The sequence below is a fragment of the Salvelinus sp. IW2-2015 genome, linkage group LG1, assembly GCF_002910315.2.
Source record: "Salvelinus sp. IW2-2015 linkage group LG1, ASM291031v2, whole genome shotgun sequence".
In the NCBI taxonomy this organism is placed as follows: Eukaryota; Metazoa; Chordata; class Actinopteri; order Salmoniformes; family Salmonidae; genus Salvelinus; species Salvelinus sp. IW2-2015.
Window position 1 is genome coordinate 29,885,379 of NC_036838.1, and position 17,123 is coordinate 29,902,501.

General features: G+C 43.2%; 1 protein-coding gene and 1 pseudogene across 5 annotated transcripts in view; one reads left to right on the forward strand and one right to left on the reverse strand.

The window, feature by feature from the left end:
- Positions 1–17,123, reverse strand: part of LOC111964465 (SLAM family member 5) — a 141,575-nt gene that overhangs the window by 84,661 nt on the left and 39,791 nt on the right. The gene's annotated exons all lie outside the window — the stretch shown is intronic.
- Positions 2,082–3,165, forward strand: LOC139028431 (ecto-ADP-ribosyltransferase 4-like; annotated as a pseudogene).

Here is a 17,123-nt window from a genome sequence, read left to right on the forward strand (position 1 = left end):
AGAACAGCGTCTGGACAGGAACACAACGACATTAATGCTGACACAGGGATCTAACCAAGGAAACAGACAGATATAGGAGGGTCAATCAACAAATTAAAGGAGTCCAGGTGAGTCCAATGATGCGCAGCTGCGCGTGATGGTGACCGGTGAGGAAGCACAGGTGCGTATAACGATGGTGACAGGTGTGCGTAGTGAAGGCAGTCTGGCGCCTTCGAGCGCCAGAGAGGTAGAGCGGGAGCAGTCGTGACAGTACCCCCACCCAGCATCCCACCTGGGCGAAGCCTGACGGGCCAGTCGAGGCATGGGCGCTGGACAAGCCGGCTGGAGCGTAGAAGCCCGACGAACCGGCAGAGGTGTGGGAGCCTGACGATCCAGCTGAAGCATGACGTGGGGTGGGCGCCGGACGAGACCACCGAGGCTAGACGACCTCTCGAGCCAGCTAAGACATGGAAGCTCAACAAGCTAGCTGAGGCGCGTCCTGTTCCCTAGGCAATAGCACCCGGACCCAACGTCACCAACTAAAACAAACTCCTTGATGCTTCTAACAGTGGTGTCAGCATTCTGTGAGGACAGACACTGGGAGACGAGAAGCAGGTACAGGGAGTGAACATTTAATGGCAACGGACATGGAACAGGACATGACAGCATCTGGACATGAACACATAAAGACAATAATGCTGACACCCGGATCTAACCAAGGAACAGATAAATATAGGAGGGGCAATCAACAAGGTAATAGAGTCCAGGTGAGTCCAATGATGCGCAGCTGTGCATAATGATGGTGACAGGTGTGCGTAATGAAGGCAGTCTGGCGCCCTCGAGCGCCATAGAGGGAGAGCGGGAGCAGGAGTGACTAGAGCTGGAAAGAAAGATCTCAGAAGAACTGGGTGAGTATGTATAGTATGCAAATAACTGAGAATTTGAGTTGATGTGAAAAAAGTATTGTGATATATTGAAGTTATGACTTTATTGACCGATATGCTTTCCTTCTGCAGGATGCTGTCCTGTCAGTTGGAGGAGATTCAAGTCTAGCTGTTATTACCTCTTTAAAGAGAAGAAAACTTGGGAGTCAGAGCAGGATGTATAAAGAGAGGAGCGGACCTTGTGATCATAAACAGTAGAGACAAACAGGTAAGAGAGAAGGTGAAAGAGAGGGAGAGCGACAGATACAGACATGCAGAGATATTACACATACTAAATATGTTTTCCCCAGGTGTTTGTGGAATACATTGGCTAACAATCTGAAGTTCTGGATTGGTCTGACTGAGGCAATGAAGGAAGGCACCTGGAAATGGGTGGATGGAACAACTCTCACTAAAACACAGTGAGTAAAATACAAATGGATCTTGTAGACACTTGGTTCTTGTACTAAATGCTGAAGACTTAATATAATGACTTAATATCATGTCTCTAGGATTGGGAGAGAGTGAGTGTGGGTGATATTGGCCAATTCATGTGTGGGCGTTGAGGGTCAGTGCACGCTGGGTCAAACAGTAGTTTAATCTCAATAGTCACCTTTCTGAATTCATGTGGGTTAAAAACAGAACTGCTGAAAGCAAATACATCCACAATATTGCTTTCACCTGTCCCACGTTTCAGATCAGTGCATTTGAAGCAGAGGAGAGGAAGCCACTGAGGACTATTGAGATACACCCACTGAAGGAGGTTAGCTTCAAGACAGAGTTTGTCTCTGTGGGTAGTCTACACTAGCGTTCGACCCAGAACAAGCTCAGATCATTCAATTCTTGTAAGGTGATTTCTGTGACGCTGTTTGTCTCAGAGTCTGACTTATCAGGCTAGACCTAAAGTGTCAGCTAAAACTATCTGGGACTGAGAAGACAGAGATCCGGGAAAGACACACACTTGCTGGCACACAAGTAGATAATAATCAGAAAACACAAAATGTTGTTTTAATGTCAATTTGAAAGTCAATTGAATTATATACACATTAGTTTGTGTTTTAACTCCACATTAGATGATAAACCTCAGGTTCTAGCAGTTATAACTTACTAAGATTCATCGGTCATGTTGCTACATTGTAAAAATACCAGTATTAGGAAATTAGGAAATCAACGGGTTGTTTTGCTGTCAACCTGCATTATTATGAATTACTTGGCAGGAGTCCTGTTGCTCTTGGCAACAATGCTCACTACAGTCAACAGTGCAGAGGTGGGTGATTCCAGTTGTACATATTATTTGAATATATCGGTGACACAATTTACAGGAAGCCAGAGCTTTATATTTATATATGTAGCCATATACAGTATACATGCCAACACTGAATAGCTGTCCTCACCAGTGCCAGAATGATTCTAACACTGTATAGCTGTCCTCAGCTGTGCCATAATGATTGTAATGCTTTATGGCTGTTCTCAGTAGTGCCAGAATAATTGTAATGCTGAATAGCTGTCCTCGGCAGTGCCTGTGCGAGGAGCAGTTGAACATGGAACCGAACTCGGTGGACGACAGCTACCCGACGTGCAAGGAGGAGCTGATGGGGAATATCACCACGGGCAACCTTCTGACCAGGGAACGCCAGGCCAGCCCYTCTTTCWCCACCGCCTGGTCRCAAGCTGAACGCTGCAATGTGACGGTGGCGAACCTCACCGACCTCCATGTCACAGCGCTGACCCTCTACACAAACACATACAACYGCACCTTCCCTTTGATCTTCGACGTGGAAGCAAGATCTCTGGGCCCCAACGCAAATGTTTACCGCCAGTACTTCCTGTTCAAGTCCCTCTACTTCTTGCTCCTGATAGGGCGGGAGAAGGCAGAGGCGGAGCAGGATGGGAAGGGCTGCCTGCTGGTGTATGCTGACAGTGGGCGCGGGGACAACTTGCGAGGGGGGTTTGGGGATCAGGTGCGCACCGGGCACTTTGTTCTGGCATCCACGCGGCGGTACAGCTCCAACATTGACCTGACCATCCAGACGTGCCACGGGCACCTGCTGCCCCGCTCACATCCGTGAAACTGCCGCTCCTCTTCAGGCCTCAATGTGCTGGTGCCACCCTACGAGCTGTTCAGGGTGGTGGCGGTAAAGAAGGTACCAAACAAATGGGGAGGTGCTCTGACGTGGCACTTGTACCTGGAGTCTATTGGCACTATGACCAACCTCAACTGCGCTATGACTTCTGCCATGTGACTGGCAAGTCAGTTTGTACAAAGCTCTAAGCCAATAACGTTTGTTTGTTTGAATAATCAATTCATTGATTTTAAGATTTTTCAGTAGACACTACTACCCACTACTCAGAGCCATAAACATGGATTGCAATCATCACTTTCTCTCTCTACATATAAAACACTCAAACCTAGCTTCCTAATGTACCTATACACCTCTCTAAACTCGAAATCCCTCAACAGTCTCTGCAGTGGCAATTTGGTAGATGTGGCAGTACAGTCTGTGGTGAAGTCTCCCTAGTAGACCATTCATACAGTAGTGATGTCTTTCTAGTAGACCTGCCAGTGTCTGTCAGTGTCTGTCCCCCAATACCGTCTGCATCCAAAAGCTCCACATATTGATTCGGCGCATCCAACTCAAATGTTCCATTCCCCTAAACACTTCCCTCTACATCTCCCAGCCTGCTCAAAGCATGTCCATCAGCTCCCAGCATTGGTCGGGTTCCTGCAGGAACCCCCACCGGGACTCGGAGGCAAGGTAGCGTCGGACTTCCCTGCCCAGCGAGGTGTCCCCTAGCTCCCGCAGACCGCGGAAAAGCACCAGGGTGGTATGAGGGTAAGGCTCAGCCTCGATCGCCTGCTTAATGTACTCCGCCGTGATTTCTGTGATCCCCTTGGAGCCTGTGATCTTTAAAATGTTTCCTAGACATGCTAGATCTAAGAGAGTCTGGTTGTGTGTCGTTGAGAGGCCAAAGAGGAAGAGGTCATAAGTTCCGTGCGTATTCCGTAAAACCCTGTACACGGAGCATCTGTGGAGGTCTAAAATGGTTGCTCTCCTGAACGTCCCTTTCAATCGATCAAAGAGTGTAGTAGGTTGGAGTAGTAGGTTTCTCCTTTTATTTGTGTAGGTGAGAAACACTTGCAGGGCAGCTAGGTAGTGTTGAATGTCTGTGTATGCTAAGCGGTACATTTCCATCAGGTACATCTCGCACCCTGCGATGAGCAGCCTACACAACCTGTGGAATGTGGAACTTTGAGAGACGGCGATTCCGCATACCTTCACATCGCTCTTGCTGAATATGAGGCTTCCTCTCTCCTGTGGTAGAAAAGCCAGCTTCCCTTGCTTACGAACAACCTTTGATTGATTCTGAGTGTTCACCATTTTGATCGTTCTTCAAACCGATCCGAACAAACAAAAAGTGAACATAGACACTCTGACGCAACTATATCTCAATACACTCTCCTGCCTCAGTGTTTTCTAAAATGGCTGTCAACACCTCACAGCACAACGGTGTTTGGCACAGGATGCAGAGGTTCCGTGATGACTCTAGGGCAATAGCTTTCATGACTAGGGCGATAGCTTTGTGGCACCAGACTCTGATCGCCAAACCTCTTTCAAAAGAACTCCCTCTTCTGGGTGTCGTCAAAGCACCGTATCTCCCTTAAGCACCGTTGTCGGGGGAGGAAGTCGATGGGGATGAACCTGGYGGCCGCAGGCCTGGTGATCACCCAGACGTAGGCAGAGGGAAGAAGCAGCTGACACCAGATGAGGTTCGCTAGGAGGATGGGCAACGGCATCTCCTTATTGATGTCAGACTCTACTGATATGCTTTCAAGTTCCAGGGGAAGGTTGAATTGGTCCAAATCGTCCAAGATGAAGACCACCTTAGACCGACTCAGATCCAGACCGGGGTTCTCACTCTCCGACGTCATGGACAAGTGGAAGTGGCTGATGAGGCCACTCAGACTGAAGCTCCGGTCTATCAGCCAATTGAGTTCACTGAAGGGAAAGACAAACAAGAAGTCGACTTCCTGATTGGCTCTGTTCTGGGCTCAGTTCAAAACAAACTTCTGGACACTCGCCGTCTTCCCTGAGCCTGCGGGTCCCTTCGTCAGGACGTTTTTTTGCTTGAGGCCGATCCGGAGATAGCGGTGGTTTGAAGATATCGTCAAGCTTGATCGTTACTTCCTCATTAGCAGTGGGCATATCTGATGGTGGCCTTACGGGTCGCGTGGCAGCATGCCTATCGTTGTGCCATTGGCCGTTGCCCTCTGTGATGAGGAGTTCCACATAGGAGTGTGTGAGGCAGTGGCTCCGCACCTCTTGTCCTGCTGGGGTTCCATCACACAATGACACGCACCTCCCTCCAGCTCTGATTGGAGCTTCTCTCTGACTCCTCCCGCTGCTGGGACACACACACACACACACACACACACACACACACAGATAGAGAGAGAATTCAGATTAGATTGTTTAGGAATTTTTGCAGGTGTACAAGTATGTATGCATGCCTATAAGAGAGAAACATTCTGAATGAAACTATTTCTATTATTGTCTCTAGTGCACTTTTTTGTATTTTTAAATTGAACCTTTATTTAATTAGGCAAGTCAGTTAAAAACCTCTCTAGGGTACGTGAGACGTTAGCATCCCACCTCTTCAACAGCCAGTGAAACTGCCTGGCGCCAAATTCAAATACAGAAATACTAATTCTAAAAATTCTAAAAACAAAACATATTTTACATAGGTTTAAAGATGAACTTCTTGTGAATCCAACCCGGTGTCAGATTTAAAAAATGCTTTACGGCGAAAGCATACCTTACGATTATTTGAGAACATAGCCCAGCAGACAAATCATTACAAACAGTAACTAGCCAAGTAGAAGAGTTACACAAGTCAGAAATAGAGATAAAATGGATCCCTTACCTTTGATGATCTTCATATGGTTGCACTCAGCAGACATTCATTTACTCAATAAATGTTCCTTTTGTTCGATAAAGTCTCTTTATACCCAAAAACCTCCATTTTGTTTGCGCGTTTTCTTCAGTAATCCACAGGCTCAAAACAGTCACTACAGGCAGACCAAAAATCCAAATTGTATCCGTAAAGTTCATAGAAGCATGTCAAACGATGTTTATATTCAATCCTCAGGTTGTTTTTAGCCTAAATAATCGATAATATTTCAACCGGACAATAACATTGTCAATAAAAAGGTAAAACAGAAAGGCACTCTCTCGGTCGTGCGCATGAAAAAGCTCTGGAACACTTTAGGGTCCACCATTCAGACTGCTCTTACTTCCTCAATTTTCAGAATACAAACCTGAAACAATTCTAAAGACTTTTGACATCTGGTGGAAGGCATAGGAACAGCAATTTGAGTCCTAAGTCAATGGATACTTTAATGGCATTGATAGAAAACTACAAAACCAACCAAAAAAACTACTTCCTGAATGGATTTTTCTCCGGTTTTCGCCTGCCAAATCAGTTCTGTTATACTCACAGACACTATTTTAACAGTTTTGGAAACTTTAGAGTGTTTCTATCCAAATCTACCAGTTATATGCATATCATATCTGCTGGGTCGAGAAGCAGGCAGTTTAATTTGGGCATGCTTTCATCCAAAATTCCGAATGCTGCCGCCTACTGTACTTAGCTCTAAATGTTGTTGCACAGTGAGATGAGCTACAGAAGCAATGTCAATAGGAAGTAGATTCAGTATATAAGTCCAGGCATATGAAAATAATGAAGAGATACAGTATTACACTTGCTCCTCAGAGTAAGGGCTGTACGTTCTCCCTCGTGTGTGGCAAGGTCTCCCCCTGTTGGCCAGAATCCTCCATCGCAGTCTGATGTCACAATCAAATCAAGTTTATTTTATATAGCCCTTCGTACATCAGCTAATATCTCAAAGTGCTGTACAGAAACCCAGCCTAAAACCCCAAACAGCAAGCAATGCAGGTGTAGAAGCACGGCGGCTAGGAAAAAACTCCCTAGAAAGGCCAAAATCTAGGAAAAACTAAGAGGAACCAGGCATATGAGGGTGCCAGTCCTCTTCTGGCTGTGCCGGGTGAGATTATAACAGAACATGGCCAAGATGTTCAAATGTTCATAAATGACCAGCATGGTCAAATAATAATCAGAGGAGTAAATGTCAGTTGGCTTTCATAGCCGATCATTAAGAGTATTCTCTACCGCTCCTGCGGTCTCTAGAGAGTTGAAAACAGCAGGTCTGGACAGGTAGCACGTCCGGTGGACAGGTCAGGGTTCCATAGCCGCAGGCAGAACAGTTGAAACTGGAACAGCAAGCAAGGCCAGGTGTACGGGGACAGCAAGGAGTCATCATGCCCGGTAGTATTGTCCTGGCACGCATGGTCCTAGGGCTCAGGTCCTCTGAGAGAGAGAAAGAAAGAAAGAAGGAGAGAATTAGAGAGAGCATACTTAAATTCACAAACATTAATTTTTTTTTAAATTCACACAGGACACCGGATAAGGCAGGAGAAGTACTCCAGATATAAGCAACTGACCCTAGCCCCCCGAACACAAACTACTCGCAGCATAAATACTGGAGCTGAGACAGGAGGGGTCAGGAAACTGTGGCCCCATCCGATATAACCCCCGGGACAGGGCCAAACAGGAAGGATATAAACCCTCCCACTTTGCCAAAGCACAGCCCCCACACCACTAGAAGGATATCTTCACCACCAACTTACCATCCTGAGACAAGCCAAGTATAGCCCACAAAGATCTCCCAACCACAGCACAAACCCAGGGGGGGCCCAACCCAGACAGGAAGATCACGTCAGTAACTCAACCCACTCAAGTGACGCACCCCTCCTAGGGACGGCAGAAAAGAGCACCAGTAAGCCAGTGACTCAGCCCCTGTAATACCTAGGATAGGATAAAGTAATCCTTCTCACCCCCCCCCCCCCGCCCCCCTTAAAAGATTTAGATGCACTATTGTAAAGTGGCTGTTCCACTGGCATGTCATAAGGTGAATGCACCAAATTTGTAAATCGCCCTGGATAAGAGCGTCTGCTAAATGACTTAAATGTAAATGTAAATGTAATTAGGGTTTGAGGCAGAGAATCCCAGTGGAGAGAGGGAACCGGCCAGGCAGAGACAGCAAGGGCGGTTCGTTACTACAGAGCCTTCCGTTCACCTTCACACTCCTGGCCAGACTACACTCAATCATATGACCTTACTGAAGAGATAAGTCTTCTTTAGTAAAGACTTTAAAGGTTGAGACCGAGTCTGCATCTCTCACATGGGTAGGCAGACTATTCCATAAAAATGAGATCTATAGGAGAAAGCCCTGCCTCCAGCTGTTTTTGTTTATAAATTCTAGGGACAATTAGGAGGCCTGCGTCTTGTGACCGTACGCACGTGTAGGTATGTACTGCAGGACCAACTCGAAAGATAGGTAGGAGCAAGCCCATGTAAAGCTTTATAGGTTAACAGGAAAACTTTGAAATCAGCCCTTGCCTTAACAGGAAAGCCAGTGTAGGGAAGCTAGCACTGGATAAATATGATCAAATTTCTGTTCTAGTCAGGATTCTAGCAGCCGTTATTTAGCACTAACTGAAGTTTATTTAGTGCTTATAACCGGTAGCCAGAAAGAAGAGCATTGCAGTAGTCTAACCTAGAAGTTAACAAAAGCATGGATTAATTTTTCTGCATCATTTTTGGACAGAAAAAAAAATTTCTGATTTTTGCAATGTTACGTAGATGGAAAAAAGCTGTCCTGAAAACAGTCTTGATGTTCATCAAAGAGAGATCAGGGCCCAGATAACGCCGAGGTTCTCACACTTTTATTTGAGACGACTTTACAACCATCAAGATTAATGTCAGATTTAATAAGAGAAGATCTCTTTGTTTCTTGGACCTAGAACAAGCATCTCTGTTTTGTCCGAGTTTAAAGTAAGAACGTTATTCAAGCCATCCACTTCCTTAGTCTAAAAACACAGGCTTCTAGCGAGGGCAATTTTGGGGCTTCACCAGTTTCATTGAAATGTACAGCTGTGTATCATCCGCATAGCAGTGAAAGTTAACATTATGTTTTCGAATGACATCCCCAAGAGGTAAAAATATATAGTGAAAAACAAAGTGGTCCTAAAAACGGAACCGAGGAACACCGAAATGTACAGTTGATTTGGCAGAGGACAAACCATTCACAGAGACAAACTGATATCTTTCCGACAGATAAGATCTAAACCAGCCAGAACTTGTCCGTGTTAGACCAATTGGTTTCCAGTCTCTCCAAAAGAATGTGTTGGATCGATGGTATCAAAGGCAGCATTAAGGTCTAGTAGCACGAGGACAGATGCAGAGCCTCGGTCTGATGCCCATTAAAAGGTCATTTCCACCTTCACAAGTGCAGTCTCAAGTGCATATGAGGGGTCTAAAACCAGACTGAAGCATTTCGTTATACATTGTTTGTCTTCAGGAAGCAGGTGAGTTGCTGCGCAACAGCTTTTTTCACCATTTTTTGAGAGGAATGGAAGATTCGATATAGGCCGATAGTTTTTATTATTTTTCTGGGTCAAGGTTTGGCTTTCAAGAGAGGCTTTTTACTGCCACTTTTAGTGAAGTTTGATACACATCCGGTGGATAGAGAGCCGTTTATTATGTCAACATAGGATTATGTTTATTTTCATCATTGTGTCAAGAGATATAGTACTAAAACACTTAGATGTCTCTCTTGATCCTAGGTCCTGGCAGAGTTGTGCAGACTCAGATAGTACTAGCTTTGGAGAATACGCAGATTTAAAGAGGAGTCCGTAATTTGCTTTCTAATGATCATTGATCTTTCCTCAAAGAAAGTTCATGAATTTATTACGCTGAAAGTGAAAGCCATCCTCACTTGGGGAATGCTGCTTTTTAGTTAGCTTTGCAACAGTATCCAAAAATACATTTTGGAGTTCTTATTTTCCTCAATTAAGTTGGAAAAAGTAGGATGAGTAGCAGCATGAGGGCTCTTCGATACTGCCATGTACTGTCTTTCCAAGCTAGTCGAAGACTTCCAGTTTGGTTGGCGCTTTTTCCGTTCCAATTTTCTGGAAGCTGCTTCAGAGCTCGGGTATTTTCTGTATACCAGGGAGCTAGTTTTCTTATTGACAATGTTTTTAGTTTTTAGGGGTGCAACGGCATCTAGGTGTATTGCGCAAGTGTTAAATTGAGTTCCTCAGGTTAGGTGGTTAACTGATTTTTTGTCCTCTGACGTCCTTGGGTAGGCAGAAGGAGTCTGGAAGGGCATCAAGAAATCTTTGTGTTGTCTGAGAATTTTATAGCACGACTTTGATGCTCCTTGGTTGGGGTCTGAGCAGATTATTTGTTGCGATTGCAAACGTAATAAAATGGTGGTCCGATAGTCCAGGATTATGAGGAAAAACATTAAGATCCACAACATTTATTCCATGGGACAAAACTAGGTCCAGAGTATGACTGTGGCAGTGAGTAGGTCCAGAGACATGTTGGACAAAACCCACTGAGTCGATGATGGCTCCAAAAGCCTTTTGGAGTGGGTCTGTGGACTTTTCCATATGAATATTAAAATCACCAAAAATTAGAATATTATCTGCTATGACTACAAGGTCTGATAGGAATTCAGGGAACTCAGTGAGGAACGCTGTATATGGACCTGGAGGCCTGTAAACAGTAGCTATAAAAAGTGATTGAGTAGGCTGCATAGATTTCATGACTAGAAGCTCAAAAGACGAAAACTTCATTTTTTTTGTTTGTAAATTGAAATTTGCTATCGTAAATGTTAGCAACACATCCGCCTTTGCAGGATGCACGGGGGATATGATCACTAGTGTAACCAGGAGGTGAGGCCTCATTTAACACAGTAAATTCATCAGGCTTAAGCCATGTTTCAGTCAGGCCAATCACATCAAGATTATGATCAGTTCATTGACTATAACTGCCTTTGAAGTGAGGGATCTAACATTAAGTAGCCCTATTTTGAGATGTGAGGTATCACGATCTCTTTCAATAATGGCAGGAATGGAGCAGGTCTTTATCCTAGTGAGATTGCTAAGGCGAACACCGCCATGTTTAGTTTTGCCCAACCTAGGTCGAGGCACAGACACAGTCTCAATCCGTGAGGTTGGTCTGGGATACACTTGTGATTTCCTCCCGGAAGAGATTCACAGCAGGGTTGGGCTTAATTCAGTATGGTCTTGGATACAGGGTGGGAGTCATGTTTTGTCTGTTAAATGTGCTAAAATGAGAACACAATAGAAATGTTAACTTTCAAATGGTACCTCAAAAGATGGTTGGAGGGTCACATCAGAGAATGCTGACCCGAATGGGAATATCAGTTGTTTTAAATGATACTGTCAATCTTCCATTGGAAACAGGGTTGGGCTCAATTCAGAATTGAATTGAGAATGTCTGATAAATTCCAATTAAATTATTGAATTTGAATTGAATTCCAATAGAAGTAGTAAACAGGATATGGAATTGAATTAAAGGAAATAGAATTTAATTCAGAGAAATGAAAACGCTATTCTATATTAGGTGTAGTAGTCTATACAAATATACTTGTACATAAAACATTAAAGATGTCGTTAAATACAGGCACATACAATATTGTTGAAACAATAGATTTGAGACGGTCATTCCTTTTAAGAGACTAAGGAAAACAAAACCTGCATGCGAAGTTATTATACTTAACTAATCACTTACATTTCGTTCAATATGGGGAAAATATTATGTTTCCCAGAATACATTAGTTTAACCCACAAGTTGACCCTGGCCTGAGGCCTTCAAAAAGAAGAGATCACATTTGTTGGAAGTATAATTAATTGGCTATTCTAAGCACTAAGGTTAAAAGAGTACAATAACATTGTTTCCAGAGAAAAGTGCTATAATCTTTGGTATCTGGAAGTGTGACCTGTCAGATTCAATGAATCATGTTTTATAACTGAGTGGAATTTATTTGAATTGCACCAGAGAAGAGGAGGTTATACTCAGCCGGCAAAATCTATGGCACGCCCTGACCATAGTTTGCTTTGTATGTTTCTATGTTTTGTTTGGTCAGGGTGTGATGTGGGTGGGCATTCTATGTTGTATGTCTAGGTTGTCTGTTTCTATGTGTTTGCCCTAATATGGTTCTCAATCAGAGGCAGGTGTCAGTCGTTGTCTCTGATTGGGAGCCATATTTATGTAGCCTGTTTGTCATTGTGTGTTGTGGGTGGTTGTATCCTGTGTCTGTGTTTTCACCATACGGCACTGTTTTGTTTTCGTTTTGAATCATTCACGTTGTTATTTTTGTATTCAGTTATTAAATTGAATATGGACACTTACCACGCTGCGTATTGGTCCGACATCTCTTACTCCTCTTCAGACGACGAGGAGGAAAATCATTACAATCTATCCACAAAAATAAGCCCGTGAAGTGAGAACATTTTGTATTGAGGTACATGATGGTGTCGAATTTGGTCAACAAAAAACTTAATTGCTAATTTGCTACGTGATACTTATTTGATAGAATAAAAGTTTCATAATGGTTAGGTTGTTATGAATGCACATATGTGGACACACGTGGCATTTTGGCAACTTTGAAAAAAATGACTTTATATTCTGATTTGTGCCTGTTGTCATAGAGATAGATAGAGGACTCATCATAGATATAACCTGTTTTAGCATGGACATTGCCATTGAGGGCTTCGACCACTTTAAAGAAGTCAACTGGGTGAGGATTCCTATGAGAAGGGAGCAATCAGCCAATGAAGAAGAAGGAAACAGACTACTTTAAAATAGAGATAGCATTAATGGTGCTGCCCATGCTGTTACAGATGCTATAATGGCACAGATACAAAAATGCTCCAGAGTGGCGCAGCAGTCTAAGGCATTGCATCTCAGTGCAAGAGGCGTCACTACAGTCCCTGGTTCGATTCTAGGCTGTATCACATCCGGCTGTGATTGGGAGTTCCCTAGGGCGGCGCACAATTGGCTCAGCGCCGTCCGGGTTTGGCCGGGATAGGCCGCCATTGTAAATAAGAATTTGTTCTTAACTGACTTGCCTAGTTAAAAAAAGGTTAAATAAAAAAGTTAAAATATTTCAATGAGTCCTCTATCTGTCTCTATGACCTGTTATTCACACATGTACCAGCCCTCCCAATGGTAGAATGTTCCCACCTGATCTCGCCTCCTCCCACCCGTCTTCCATGAGTTGAGCAAATCCAATTGAGAAAAGCCCCCCCTTGTGTTTACGCTAGAGACTTTCTGTTTATTTGCATGGGTTGCGTCACATTCCACTGAATCCGCCTGTGTCAGCCATTCGCATATGTGGTGGATAGGCACTTGTCAGCGCCTTTAATTGCCAGACATAAGAGGATACCGAATTAATTGCCAGACATAAGAGGATACCGAAAATTTACTATTCACGAAATCATCTGTCTAGTCTGAACGATTTGAGCTAAAAACTAAAGTCTTAGAGTCAGGTTTACAATGAAAAGGGTACAAACAAGGTCATGGCATTTATCTGATCCTCTGTTGTATCTTAGGTTTGTACTATTAATGGTGAATCAGGGTTGGGCTCAATTCAGAATTTTGGAATTGACTCATGAGTTGAAATCCACCACAACCATACACCATCTAAAGGATGTAGAATTTGAGTAACAGGAAGTAGAATTTAATTCATTGCAATCAAAGATTGTCTATTATATGGACAAGATGGTCAGGTGACCACTACCAATAGAAATACATGTCCTCAAACATGGAAGGCAGGTGGGAGGAGGCGAGATCAGGTGGGAACATTCTATCCAGTGAGAGGGCAGGTACATGTGTGAACAACAGGCCATTCAGAGGGATAGAGGACTCAAAAAAAAAATATATATATATTTATTTAACTAGGCAAGTCAGTTAAGAACAAATTCTTATTTACAATGACGGCCTACCACGGCCAAACCCGGACGACGCTGAGCCAATTGTGCACTGCCTTATGAGACACAGCCTGGAATCAAACCAGGGACTGTAGTGATGCCTTTTGCTCTGAGATGCAGTGCCTTGGACCACTGCGCCACTCGGGAGCATCTTTGTATCTGTGCCATTATAGCATCTGTAAAAGCATGGGCAGCGCCATTAATGCAAAGGCGAACTCAATCAGGGGCACGTCAGCTGACATTTCCATTGTTGTCACAAGAGGCGCAGTAAGTGGAGAAGTTGGCATACGTTTCTTAGCACTATGCATTATACCGCCTCCAACGTTCTAATTTACTTCTGACCGGGTTGATGACTTCCGGAGCGAGTTCTGCTATTGTTTTTATCATTAGCTTACTAGCTAGCTAACTGTCGCCGATGCTTTTCTGACTGAAATAGTTCGCAATGACTACGTTTAAATTACAGCCCCGCGAAGGAGGTGCTAATGAACATTGTTCAGTTTCTTCCAAATGTAATGGTATTGTGAGCTTCCATCGTTTCCCAGTCGATGTAGAGCTCAGAAAAGCGTGGTTGGTGGCAGTAGGTCGTAACAACTTTACTGTCACCAAACACACAAAGGTGTGAGAGATAAATCTGAGGTTGTAGTTTTTCAAGTCATTGTCTATCGAATATACAGTGTTTGCACTTCTAAGGCAAAGCAATTTCCAACTAGATGTCAACAGTCTTTAGAACCTTGTTTGGTGCTTCTACTGTGAAGGAGGGGGGAATGAGAGCTGATTGAGTCAGGGGTCTGGCAGAGTGCCACGAGCGTCAGTCTCGCCGCGCTCCCGTGAGAGTTAGCTGCGTTCCATTGCATTTCTACAGACAAAGGAATTCTTCGGTTGAAACATTATTGAAGATTTATGATAAAAAATCCTAAAGATTGATTCTATACTTCGTTTGACATGTTTCTACACAACTGTAATATGACTTTCGCTGAACTTTCGCCTGAGGCCCGTGCCTCCTGAGTTTGGGATTTGTGTTACTAAACCGCGAAACAAAAAGGCAATATTTGGACATAAATTATGGACTTTATCGAAACAAAACAAACATTTATTGTGGAACTGGGATTCCTGGGAGTGCATTCTGATGAAGATCATCAAAGGTAAGTGAATATTTATAATGCTATTTCCTGATTTCCTGTTGACCTCCACAAACATGGCGGGTATCTGTATGGCTTGTTTTTGTGTCTGAGCGCCGTACTCAGATTATTGTATGGTGTGCTTTTTCCAAAATGTTTTTTTTGAATCTGACACGTGGTTGCATTAAGGAAAAAGTTTATCTATAATTCCATGCATAACAATTGTATCTTTTTAGACAATGTTTATTATGAGTATTCTGTAAATGTAATGTGTCTCTCTGCAAAATCACCGGAAAGTTTTGGAGGCAAACATTACTGAACATAACGCGCCAATGTAAACTAAGATTTTTTGGGATATAAAATATGAACTTTATCGACAAAACATACATTTATTGTGTAACATGAAGTCCTAGAGTGTCAATCTGATGAAGACATCAAAGGTTAGTGATTCATTTTATCTCTATTTCTGCTTTTTTGTGAACTCCTCTCTTTGGCTGAAAAATGGCTGTGTTTTCTGTGACTAGGTGCTGACCTAACATAATCGTTTGGTGTTGCTTTCATGAAAAAGCCTTTTTAAATCGGACACTGTGGCTGGAATTTACAACAAGTTTATCTATAAAAATGGTGTAAAATTCTTGTATGTTTGAGAAATTTTTTCTGTTGTTTTGAAATTTGGCGCCTTGCAATTTCAACTGGCTGTTGTTGCGGTGGGATGCTAGCATCCCGATATCCCAGAGAGGTTAATACATTTCAGCCAAACAGTTGCGTTGTGACAAGGTAGGGGTGGTATACATAAGATAGCCCTATTTGGTAAAAGACGCAAGTCATGTTATGGTAAGAACAGCTCAAAAAAGCAAAGAGAAACAACAGTCCATCATTATTTTAAGACATGAAAGCCAGTCAATCCGGAAAATTTCAAAGAACTTTGAAAGTTTCTTCAAGTGCAGTCGCAAAAACCATCAAGCGCTATGATGAAACTGGACTTTCAGAAAGGAAGACCCAGAGTTACCTCTGTACAGAGGATACGTTCATTGAGTTAACTGCACCTCAGATTGGCAGGCCAAATAAATGCTTCACAGAGTTCAAGAAACAGACACGTCTCAAAATCAACTGCTCAGAAGAGAGCCTTCAAGGTCAAATTGCTGCAAAGAAACCACTACTTAAAGGACACAAATAGGAAAAAGAGACTTGCTTGGCCAAGAAACACGAGCAATGGACATTAGACTGGTGGAAATCTGTCCTTTGGTCTGATGAGTCCAAATTTTGGATTTTTGGTTCGCAACCGCTGTGTCTTGTGTGATGCAGAGTAGATGAACGGATGGATCTCTGCACGTGTGGTTCCCACCGGTGAAGCATGGAGGAGGAGGGGTGATGTAGTGGGGGGTGCTTTGCTGGTGACACTGTCTGTGATTTATTTAGAATTCAAAAGGCACACTTAATGGCATGGCTACCACAGCATTCTGCAGCGATACGCCCATCCCATCTGGTTTGCGCTTAGTAGTGAATTGACATGCAGGGTCAAATCTAATCTAATCATCTAACAGTAAACTGTTAACAAGGCAAGTCGCATGCTTCAATTTGTGTTTATTTCTTTGTCAGATGGGATGATAATTATAGGCTACTTACTAATACATTTGAGCTCTAGTGGATGATATTAAACACATATTTTGAAAGTTAACAGAACAAATGTTTGAAGATGTATTGTACATTCAGGCATAATTTCTCTGTCCATGTGATACAATTATAAATATTTTCAAACCAAAGTGAAAATACAACTGTTATGGTATTTTATTCCCCCCATTGAATATTGTTGTCTTAATATGGATTGTAGGGGAACAGAACTCCCACCCCCACCTCTCTCTCTCTCTCTCTTCTCTCTCTCTCTACACACACACACACACACACACAGAGTGTATACACATTTCTTTCACCTCATTGCAATTTGGACTGTAAGGACATTCAGAGCATCGATGAGACAGACAGCATACAAAGACAGAGACAGAACAACAGAGACTTTACACACAGTACCAGTTATCATCATCATTGAGATATGGAGAAAGAAGAGGACATCTATGCCAATGTTGAGGAGATCATGTGAAAGACTGTGATGATCTGGCTGCAGGTTACGAGACTTTACACCAGAGTACACAGGCTAGAACAAGTGTGTTTACAGATTCTTCTTTTGTATTTATTACGTTTACTTTGCAGGACAATGCAAA